At 38.7% G+C, this 12486-nt stretch overlaps 1 protein-coding gene across 2 annotated transcripts in view; it reads left to right on the top strand.

Moving 5' to 3' along the window:
- robo3 (roundabout, axon guidance receptor, homolog 3 (Drosophila)) overlaps positions 1–12486 on the top strand; it is a 251253-nt gene that overhangs the window by 110795 nt on the left and 127972 nt on the right. The gene's annotated exons all lie outside the window — the stretch shown is intronic.

The following is a 12486-nucleotide window of genomic DNA, read 5'->3' as shown; positions in this document are numbered from 1 at the left end:
CCCACAAGGTACAAATTAAAATGTAAGGACAGAAGGTGTGCCTCACATCACACATGTACTCGGTAAATAAGCCTTTGAGATATGTAAATGGTGGATAAGACAAAATCAGTGTGCTGCTGATGACAAATGTCGAGTCAAGCTGGAATTATTAAGTTCATAAAAGTCTAAAGGTTACTGTGGCAATTGTTTCTGTCTCATATTGCTTAAAAGAAAAGGGAGTCCATTTTTTGTCCAAAACTAGTTGTTTTAATTAGCTTCTGTATATTCTCAAACTGAAATGAATTCATTCTTATATTAATATTAGCTGTTGATTTGCTTCGTCACTAATAACACAAGCCCAAGATGTGGACGTTTTGTTCTGATGGTTAAGCATGCATTGGTTTGGTTTCAACATTGTATATCTACAAAAGTACAAAAAGTTCAGATTGTTCTATATGTGGCCCCCAGTGCGGAAAGTATAAATATTTATTATTATATACTATAACTATAAATAAGTTATTTATTAATGTATGTATCATATATTTATTATATGTGTACTGAAATTATTATAGCTGTTTTCCTTTTAAATTTGTATTATCTAGCCAGCAGTTGGCAGTTTTTCATGTTTTGAATACAGTGACACCTTGGGATATGAGTGCGCTAGCTTCTGTAATTTTTGGGACACGATTCGGCTCATTGTTATGATTAAGGTGACGAGCAAAAGTTCAGGTTACAAGCCTACCCACCGCTAGTTGGCGTAGCAAATATCACAGTGAACCCCGTAAGAGTTGTTCAAAGTACAAACTGCGTCACAAAACCAATTAAACTCATATCCCGAGTTATTTTCAAAATCTTTAATTTAAGATGTTGTGTGTCATGCATTATGTTCCCCGACTGTACCAAAAATTAACTGATTCGTGACCTTATAAACCCAGATACATAGCAAACCTTTATAATGGCACACCGTTACACCTTTAATTTGTATTCTTACACGCAACAAATGCATGAAACAAATGTGCTTTTATTGCTAAATGAAGTAGGAGTAGCAGCTGCTTTGACATAGACCACTGCATACAGCTGGAGAACTAAAAATAAATGTAATACAACATGTAATAAAACACGCATACATTTGTGCTTTGAAGCAAACCAAATTGTTCTGATGCCGTGTATTTTTAGAAAAAAAACAACAACTAGTTTTAAAACACAAATCAGAAAAAACACTTGCAATAATAAACTGTTTTGAATATTCTAAGGCGTTATTCACCATGTTATTCTTGGTGCAATTCTGATTTTATGCACTTATCAATTAAGTTTTTGGACTGTTTTTTTGAGACAGGCCAGTACACATCTTGATATCATGTATTATTTATCATCCACATGCATCAGAAGCTCATCATTTCTTTCATTTTGCTCTCCACCCTTTTGCTTCCCTCCATCACAGTGGGCTCATTCAGTAAGTATTTCATTCCATACCATCTTTCAGTGAATATGTGTCTGTTTGTACGTGTGTGAGATCTTTTGGAAGGCTGTATCACTACCATTGGTTTTTTAAAATATTATGTTAAGAATTTATTTAGTAAGCTGTGTTTAAATTTGCCAAAATTGTGATTTAGTTGAAGTTTACAGTACAAGGTGTTAATTGAGTGTAAGTACTCAGGTGGATCAGATAGAAAGAGTGCCTTCTCCCGACTTATAGGTTACAGGTTCAACCATAGCAAAGTCATTTGGATAGAGGAGAAAGTCACTACATGTAGTAAAATATCGCATAAATTTGGTTAAAACAGTCCACAGCTGAGAAACAGATATTTTGGGGGCGCTTGAAGCCCCACAATTGGCCCCAGCCCTATAGTTAAGAAAGACTGATTCAAACATACATTAATTTTATACATTACAGATGGAAGGCTATTCTTGCTAGTTGGCTTTGACCAGTAAGATACCTGCTAGTTTGTAACATTCTCATCTTCTGCTCAAATAGCGAAACAAGCTAGAACAAATACAAATTTTGGAGCCTCACAGAGTTTTGTCATATTTGAGGCAGTGAGTAGTGTGAGAGAATCCGACTCGTTTAGTGCAGGTGAACGTAGCGTGTGTAAATGTGCATCACAAAAAAACATACAGATACACACAGCCAAAAATTACACCACCTAAAATAAATAAAGTGGTGTGTTTCTGTTGCGATCTTGACACATATTCCTTGCAACTCATTGTGCCTTCTATATTCTTAAAGCAATCAAGCGTTCCTGTAAGAAACATTTCCTAAGGAATAACCATAGCCTCTTTTCAGTCGTCCAAGAATGTGGTTGCATTTTTACAAGGTCACAACAAGAAAGTGGAGTGAACCAGTAGCAGGAGAAAATGAAATTGAGGAATAGTTTAACAACACAGTTTCGTGTATGCCATTAACATGAGGTGGTACCTAGTTGTAAGTCGGCTTGCATTCTAAATCTCTCGATATAAGCCCAGATACAAGTTGCCCGGCAGCGTTTACTTCTGCAAAATTCTACAGCTAGTTACAACCGGAATGTCTTCCAACAAGCACACGTGTCCTTAATTGAACGGTATTGCAGTCTAAAACATGGCATTTGTCAATATAAACAAGTATAAATGCAAGTATGTACTATAATACATGCTCCAGAAACTGACGTATCTGCAGTGAAAACGTTTTTTGTTGTTGTTGTTGTTGGAAATAATCCATCTGCAACTCTACAAAGTCCAGTCGCCTTTTCAAGTCCAAAAAAATAACAGAAGAAATTAACAAATTAAAAAGATGGTTTGACAAAAACAGACTATCTTTGAATCTCAGCAAAACTAAACTAATGCTATTCGGTAACAGTAGAAGAGAAAGTGAAACACAAGTACAGCTATATATATATATATATATATATATATATATATATATATATATATGTCTTGATTGGATTATCCAGAAAATAGTGCTCGATACCGTGGTAGAGCGCAATATGTAGGTGTGGGAAAAATCACAAGACTACTTCATCTCTACAGAACTGTTTCATGAGGGGTTCCCTCAATCATCAGGAGATTTTAATGGAAGCATTCACATACAATGGTTTATATAGGGCACAGAGTGGGCGGGTACAGGCAGGCGTAGGGGCGTGGTGATTGGCTCATGTGTTACCTAGGAGGTGTTTCCGTCTCTGGCGGCATTTTGAAATGATTTTACTGCGCTTATTGAGGGATGATAGATCTGGATGATATATAATAAACCGTTTTGTCTTTTAAGCATAGGTTGCATCTTTTATTACCACTGTTGTAAGGTGTGCTGGATGCAAGAATTTGCCATGTTATTGAATATTCAACATTATTGTCTTTGAGGTTCCAAATGTGTTTGCTGAGTTCTGTAGAATTCCGCAAAGTCTGGTTTCTAAAGGAGGCGTTGTGATTATTCCATCTTGTTTTGAACGCTCCTTCGGTTAATCCTACGTACGTGTCGGATGTATTAATGTCCTTCCTTGCGTGTTACCTTTGCTTGGTAAACGACTGATGTCTGGAAGCACCCTCCGTTGAGAGGGCAATCAGGTTTCTTGCGACAGTTACATTCCTTATTGGTTTCAGAGTCGTTTTGTCTGGGGGTGGGCAGTCCTTTTGCAATTGCTTTGTTGTGGTTTGAAATTATTTGTTGCATGTTATTCATACAGCTGTAGCTCAATTTAATGTTGTTCTTGTTGAATATTTTTCTTAGGGTGTTGCCTTTGGGGAAGTGTTTGTCGATCAGAGTGAGGAACTTGTGGCCGATATTGGTTGAGACGTTTTTGCTGAATGGCGGATTGTACCAGATGATGTTGTTTCGTTTTCTGCTCTTTTTTGGTTGGTTTCCTGGAGTGGGTTCATAGGTGAGGGTGAAGTTGTATCCACTTTCATCAAGTGCTTTCTGGTACGGGGGGGTTGCTTGGTCGAATTCAGCTTTTATAGATGACAGGATCGATAGCCTTTTATTAATTCCAGTAGGTATTCTTTTCGTGGTGGTGGGTGGGTGGTTGCTGTCATGGTGCACGTATTGGAGTGTTGTGTTGGGTTTCGTGAATGGTTGGAAGCTGTTATTTCTCAGGTTGAAAGTGATGTCAAGGAAGTTGACGGTGTGCTTGTTGGCTTCAATCGTGATCCGTAGGCCGTTCTCTTTGAAGATTTGGCATATGCGCTTTTTGGTGTTCTCGCTGCTCCTTGGCGAGGCGCGGCACACTGCCAGTCCGTCATCACGGTAAATACCAAGGTTCAGGTTGAGGCTAGCAAGCTGGGAGAGGAGGAAACTCCCAACGAGTTCACACGTTTCTGCTCCGTCAAAACTCCCCATAGTAACGTCAAATGTTGAATTGTTCTTTTTTTGCCATGGTGTACTGTTGCGGATGAGTATGGAGTTCTTTGCGTGGATGATGATGTTTCTTTCGTTGCCTGTGATTGAGTCGTTGTCCGAGGCGAAGTTTAGTGCTTGGGTCAGTAGGCCTTGCGTGATGGAAGGGTAAAATTCTTCGATGTCGAAGGAGATAAAGTTGTGTTGTTGTTTGTCTTGGATGTTGTTAAACCATTTGATTACTGCTGCTGTATTTCTCCATTGGTTGAGTGGTGTTTTGTCCTTGATTTTTGTGTTGATTCTGTCCAGGATTATTTTGCTGATTTTCCTATTTCAGATTTAGTTGGGTTTATTAGTCGGCATGTTGGGTTATTTGCGAAGTTGGGTTTGTGGTCCTTCAATGTGATGAAGGCTTCTTTGTTGGCTGTGGTGTCCACCCTGTCCTCAATATCCAGTTCGGTTGCGATCCGCTTGTTTTCCAGGTGGATGTTCTGTAAAGTGTTGGGTTGCGCTTTTTTGTATGATTGGTGATGCTTTTGTCCAGTAAAGTGTTATGTTCTGGTATGTCCATTCTGTAGAAGTTTGTGGTTTTATCGGCGGCTATGATGAGGTTGCTTACTTTCTTGATGCAGAGCAGAAAACATCAGTCGTTTACCAAGCAAAGGTAACACGCAAGGACATTAACACATCCGACACGTACGTAGGATTAACCGAAGGAGCGTTCAAAACAAGATGGAATAATCACAACGCCTCCTTTAGAAACCAGACTTTGCGGAATTCTACAGAACTCAGCAAACACATTTGGAACCTCAAAGACAATAATGTTGAATATTCAATAACTTGGCAAATTCTTGCTTCCAGCACACCTTACAACAGTGGTAATAAAAGATGCAACCTATGCTTAAAAGACAAAACTGTTTATTATATATCATCCAGATCTATCATCCCTCAATAAGCGCAGTGAAATCATTTCAACATGCCGCCACAGACGGAAACACCTCCTAGGTAACACATGAGCCAATCACCACGCCCCTACGCCTGCCTGTACCCACCCACTCTGTGCCCTATATAAACCATTGTATGTGAATGCTTCCATTAAAATCTCCTGATGATTGAGGGAACCCCTCATGAAACAGTTCTGTAGAGATGAAGTAGTCTTGTGATTTTTCCCACACCTACATATATATATATATATAGTCAGCGACCGATTGTGCAAGTTCTCCCACTTAAAATGATGACAGATGTCTGTAATTTTCATCATAGGTACACTTCAACTCTGAGAGACAGAATGTGAAAAAAAATCCAGGAATTCACATTGTAGGAATTTTAAAAAATGTATTTGTAAATTATGGTGGAAAATTAGTATTTGCTCAACCATTCAAAGCTTTCACTGATGGAAAGAGATTTTGGCTCAAAATCTCACGATACATGGCCCCATTCATTCTTTCCTTAACACGGATCAATCGTCATGTCCCTTTATCAGAAAAACAGCTCCAAAGCATGATGTTTCCACCCCCATGCTTCACAGTAGGTGTGGTGTTCTTGGGATGCAACTCAGTATTCTTCTTCCTCCAAACACGACGAGTTGAGTTCATACCAAAAAGTTCAGTTTTGGTTTCATCTGACCACATGACATTCTCCCATGTGCTCTCCGGCAAACTTCAGACGGGCCTGGACATGCACTGGCTTAAGCAGGGGGACACATCTGGCACTGCAGGATTTGATTCCCTGTCGGCGTAGTGTGTTACTCTCATGATCATTTTGACCCCACATGATGAGATCTTGTGTGGAGCCCCAGATCGAGGGAGATTATCAGTGGTCTTGTATGTCTTTCATAATCTGATAATTGCTTCCACAGTTGATTTTTTCACACCAAGCTGCTTGCCTATTGTAGATTCACTCTTCCTAGTCTGGTGCAGGTCTACAATTATTTTCCTGGTGTCCTTCGACAGCTCTTTGGTCTTGGCCATAGTGGAGTTTGGAGTCTGACTATTTAAGGCTGTAGACAGGTGTCTTTTATACAGATAACGAGTATAAACAAGTGCCATTAATACAGGTAACGAGTGGAGGACAGAAGAGCTTTTTAAAGAAGAAGTTACAGGTCTGTGAGAGCCAGAGATCTTCCTTGTTTGAAGTGACCAAATACTTATGTTATACCATAATTTACAAATATTTTTTTTTAAATTCCTACAATGTAATTTCCTGGAATTTTTTTTCTCATTTTGTCTCTCACAGTTGAAGTATACATGTGATGAAAATTACAGACCTCTGTCATCATTTTAAGTGGGAGAACTTGCACAATCGGTGGCTGACTAAATACTTTTTGGCCCACTGTATGTATATATATATATATATATATATATTTATATACACAAACCCCGTTTCCATATGAGTTGGGAAATTGTGTTAGATGTAAATATAAACGGAATACAATGATTTGCAAATAATTTTCAACCCATATTCTGTTGAATATGCTACAAAGACAACATATTTAATGTTCAAACTGATAAACTTTTTTTTTTTGCAAATAATCATTAACTTTAGAATTTGATGCCAGCAACCCGTGACAAAGAAGTTGGGAAAGGTGGCAAAAAAACCTAATAAAGTAAAAATGCTCATCAAACACATATTTGGAACATCCCACAGGGGTGCAGGCTAATTGGGAACAGGTGGGTGCCATGATTTGGTATGAAAGCACCTTCCATGAAATGCTAAGTAATTCACAAACAAGGATGGGGTGAGGGTCACCAATTTGAAAGCAAATTGGCGAACAGTTTTAGAAATACACATTCCTCAACGGGCTATTGCGAGGAATTTAGGGATTTTACCATCCGTCAAATCATCAAAAGGTTCAGAGAATCTGGAGAAATCACTGCACGTAAGCGATGATATTACGGACCGTTGATCCCTCAGGTGGTACTGTATCAAAAACCGAAATCAGTGTGTAAAGGATATCACCACATGGTCTCAGGAACACTTTATAAAACCACTGTCAGTAACTACAGTTGGTCGCTACATCTGTAAGTGCAAGTTAAAACTCTACTATGCAAAGCGAAAGCCATTTATCAACAACACCCAGGAACGCCGCCGGCTTCGCTGGGCCCGAGCTCATCTAAAATGGACTGATGCAATGTGGAAAAGTGTTCTGTGGTCTGACAAGTCTACATTTCAAATTATATTTGGAAACTGTGGACGTGGTGTCCTCCGGAACAAAGAGGAAAATAACCATCCGGATTGTTATAGGCGCAAAGTTTATAAGACAGCATCTGTGATGGAATGAGGCTGTATTAGTGCCCAAGGCACGGGTAACTTACACATCTGTGAAGGCACCATTGATGCTGTATGGTCCATACAGGTTTAGGAGCAACATATGTTGTCATCCAAGCAACATTATCATAGATGCCCCTGCTTATTTCAGCAAAACAATGCCAAGCCACGTGTTACAACAGCGTGGCTTCGTAGTAAAAGAGTGTGGGTACTTTTCTGGCCCGCCTGTAGTCCAGACCTGTCTCCTATCGAAAATGTGTGGCGCATTATGAAGTGTAAAATAGGACAGCGGAGACTCCGGACTGTTGAACGACTGAAGCTCTATATAAAACAAGAATAGGAAAGAATTCCACTTTCAAAGCTTCAACAATTAGTTTCCTCAGTTCCCAAACATTTATTGAGTGTTGTTAAAAGAAAATGTGATGTAACACAGTGGTCAACATGTCCTTTCCCAACTACTTTGACACGTGTTTCAGCCATGAAATTTTAAGTTAATTGTATTTGCAAAAAAAAATAAAGTTAATGAGTTTGAACATCAAATATCTTGTCTTTGTAGTGCATTCAATTGAATATGGGTTGAAAAGGATTCGCAAATCGTTGTATTCCGTTTATATGTACATCTAACACAATTTCCCAACTCATATGGAAACCGGGTTTGTATATATATATATATATATATATATATATATATATATATATATATATATATATATATCCGTCCATCTATTCATCTTCTACCGCTTATTCCCTTTGGGGTAGCGGGGGGCGCTGGTGCCTAGCTCAGCTACATTCGGCCGGAAGGTGAGGTGCGCCCTGGACAAGTCGCTACCACATCATAGGGCCAACACAGACAGACAGACAACATTCCCACTCACATTCACACACTAGGGTCCATTTAGCACTGCATATCATAATGGCGGCTACACTTTCGATTTCAATGGTCTATAAAAATGTTTTACCAAAACCCATTGCCTACAATTTGTATCTATTGGCAAGAAAGAATGTGTGCATGTTGAAGTTATAGCCATGGCATCCCATTGGGATCTGTATCTGTACAAGTGCTGTCTTTCCATGCTTCCCTTAGGCAGTGATCATTAGAAAGCACTCTGTTAACTTCCACTGTTACACAGACGACACACAAATCTATTTGTCAATGAAATCCTACCTGCTGCCATGCTGTCTTGATAACAGTTTTCCTATATTTGTGTTATTTTATTTATTAATTTTTAACTCTAACAAAAGAAATTGACCAAAAACAAACGTTTACCCCAGAGGAGCCCGGTTCTCAGGAGGATATAATAAAAACTTGGCTTGGCTATACAACTTCTAGTTAATCAATGTATTCTTGTAAATAACCTAAGAGAGCGAGACAGAGGGCAAGTGCTTGAAAGTGATGCGACAACAGCGTGAGAGTGTGTAGGCTTGAAAAACACATCTATGCAGACAGCACCGGCATCAATGTGGGACTGTGACAGCTGCCTGTCACATCACGATCCCAAGGAATTCGTGTCCGGGTATTAGTCTTTCGTCTCGTGTGTGACAGCGTCAGAATGTTGTTTGAAGTGACTCGGTGAGGGATCAGGGGAGATGTGTGGCATCAGTACTTTGTCTGCTTGTGCTTATACGGTCGCGTTAAGAAGTTTACATGCACTCATCATGGACATTTATGTCATAGTATGTTCAGGCCCCTAAGCTGTTAAGCCGTGGACCATGTTTCCAGAAAATTACATCTCACAATAGTAGTTTCTCACTTCGTCTACACGGATGAGCTTACATTGTATGTTCATTTTATGGGTCTCTATCACAATGAAAACATCATTTTTTTCTGCTCAAAATTAATTCAGTTTAACAGTTTCAGTGAAACTGAGTCATTAACTGAAAACAGGTGAAGGTAACACAAAATTGGTCGTTGTTTTGGTGTCTTGTCCAATGAGATGGGAAAAGAAAAAGGAATAATAGAAACCCATTTGGCATGGCTGTTAGTTTTCAAGCAGGGCGAAGTTTGTTGTGAAAGTCTGAAGTATGATTTTGAAGTTATCTTTGACAAATGCTGATCTCTTCACTTCCTGCTTGCTTCTGACATTTCCCCATATAATTGTTCAGTGTTTGGATTGTATAATGTTTTCTTAAAATTTGTTTCCAAGTTGTCATTGTGCGTATTTATAGCATGGGTATGGTGACATGAGTATCGGTTTATATTAGCATTGCAATATTACTGCCAGTACCAGGATATTAGGGTGAAAGATATTATCCATCCATCCATTTTCTACCGCTTATTCCCATTTGGGGGCGCGGGGGGTGCTGGCGCCTATCTCAGCTACAATCGGGCGGAAGGCGGGGTACACAAAGATATTAACTTTTTTTTTACACACTTCTTTTTCCAGGGTGGAATAATCCACTAACAGACATCTTCAGTGATTAAAGAAAAATGGTGCACAAATGTTGCACAATAATTTATTACGGATTTTGTCTTATATACACAGGGTTATGATTTTACATGCAAAAGATGACTGGCTCAAATATGTACGGATGTGATTGTTTGTATAACTGTCATAGAATAAATCACACACTGTTCTTTCTTGCTAGGATCATAGCATAAAAGGATTAGAAACCCCTAAAATGTGTTTCGTTATTTCGTATCAGCATGTGTGTTTCATACAGAGGAACGTCTACAGTTTGCTCCATCCCACTCAGTGACCTCATTTTGTTCAGTTTTCAGTTTACATGTTTTTTTTTTGCATCTATATCCTGTAAAAAAAACATGATCAGCATCAGAAAACAGGTACAGGTACTGATTTCAATTTAAAATTCAAGTTTAACATAAAACTGCCATTTAACAACCGTTGTGTTCAAATATGTTTGCTAAGTCTCTGAAAAAAAATAATGAACACCTTGTTGGCAAGGCCGGCTAACTTTAAAAAAAAAATAGTTTTAATGTATTTGTATTTAATTTGGTACACGTTTAAGATTAAAACAAATATGTGGGAAACAACTTGTATAAGTATTTTTGGTTTTAGTGCAAAATAACAATGAAAGGAGACATATATTAAAAGTCTATGGACTTTTCCACAGCAAGACAATCACGTGATGATTTCGTATTAATATATATGCTTGATATCTCTGCTGAGGCTACGTATTGAACCATCACCCTTTGCCACAAAAGGCAGCATGTACGATTACATCACCAGGAATTAACAGAAGAGACTGATTTTGCAATTTTCTTTTCTGTGGTGAGTCTGGTGACAGAGCAGGAAAAGACTGGGAATGAGATTACTGTAAAATTCCATATGAAGTGCGCTGTTGTTTATTGATTCCATTGACATTTTACAAATTATATTTTGATTCTCTCAAAAGTATGGACACAGTACATCTATTATTCACTCAATACAAGATGCATACATTGGTTTTTAAATACAGGACATTTTGTTTTTCAATAGATGGTTGGCAACCTTATGTCAAAGTGTTAGCTAGCCAGTTATATGAGATAGCAGCTGACACGAGACACTAAAGTTAACACTCAATTCCACTGCTGGAATTCATTTAAATCTCTTAATCCTCAAAATCCTTACTTGCTGCTCCTCCTGCTCTGCCTTCTGATCGGTCGACCCTTGGCTCAACATCACGTCTCTTTTAAGCTTGGCACTCTCACATAACCTCACAGATAAAGTAGTGGCTATCATTAATAGCAGCACTAAGATACTCCACTATCAAAACTCTTGGGCTGTTAACATCACAGAAACTGGTGATTTCATATTTGCCATTTTTTACATATAACATAATGACTGTCTGCTATCCTTAAAAAGGAAAAAAAAAATTGGAATTTTGTGTATAATTTACAATTCCTATGTAAGACAAGAACACATGTGTTTTTTGTTTTTTTATGCATTCTAATTTGTCAAATGTGGCATGTCGGAGGTTGCTAACCATTCAGGTAATGAGAACACCCTTTACATCAGGGGTGCCCATTACGTCGATCGCGATCGACTGGTCGACCTCGGAGGGTGTGTCAGTCGATCTCAAGCCAGGCATTGAAAAATATACATAAAAATGAGCAATCATCAATCATAGCAAGACTTCACTTTCGTCAGTTGTTTAACATTCTCGGCACCCGAGGATCTTGTGAGATGACGCTGGCTGCTGCAAGCTCATATTTAAGAAAAAAATCACTAACAGGGCGGACGCAGAGAAACACATTTTATTTCTAGAGACTCCGTACCTACTGTCAAAACTCTAAAGACCAACTCCACAGTTCCTGTCTTCACCATAAAAGACCTGTTTCATCCTGCCTGTGCTAACAAAATAAGAGTCTCAGAAAGCTAGCGTGCACAAGCTAGCAAGCTACAGAGTTTGATGCCAATGTATGTCTCCCCCGCCCTCAGCGACCGCTTTCTCACTTGCTTGCCCACCCGTACTCTCACTGACGTCACTCACCTGCTGCCAGACATTAAAGGGCCACACACACATGCTACTCTCATAACAAAGTGTTTAAAAACGAGTATGCAAGTTGGACAAATGAGATGCCAAATCCACCCACTTTCATGTGGTATTGGACAGAAAGGAGGACTTTTTTTCCCCTCCATTTGAAAATGCGGACGTTATCAGCACCACTGTCTAATTCCAATCAATGCAAGTCATCAGAATCAAATACACCAACTTATATTCTTGTCTTCATGAAAGAAATGAATCTATGTGTGTTAAACATGCTTGTATTATCATTAAACACCATTAACTTGTTAACAAAAATGTCTCTTTCATAAATAAATAACTATGAATTATAAATAGGAATGAGGTAGATCTCCTCGACTTGGTCAAATGAAAAGTAGCTCGCCTGCAGAAAAAGTGTGAGCGCCCCTGCTTTACATTATTTCAGCCATAAAGCTCTCTAAAAAAAACATCCAAAACCCACCAATAATACTCAATTTGCATCTCCTGAC

This window comes from Nerophis ophidion, linkage group LG04, assembly GCF_033978795.1.
Source record: "Nerophis ophidion isolate RoL-2023_Sa linkage group LG04, RoL_Noph_v1.0, whole genome shotgun sequence".
NCBI lineage: Eukaryota > Metazoa > Chordata > Actinopteri > Syngnathiformes > Syngnathidae > Nerophis > Nerophis ophidion.
This window is presented reverse-complemented; position numbering and strand designations above follow the sequence as displayed.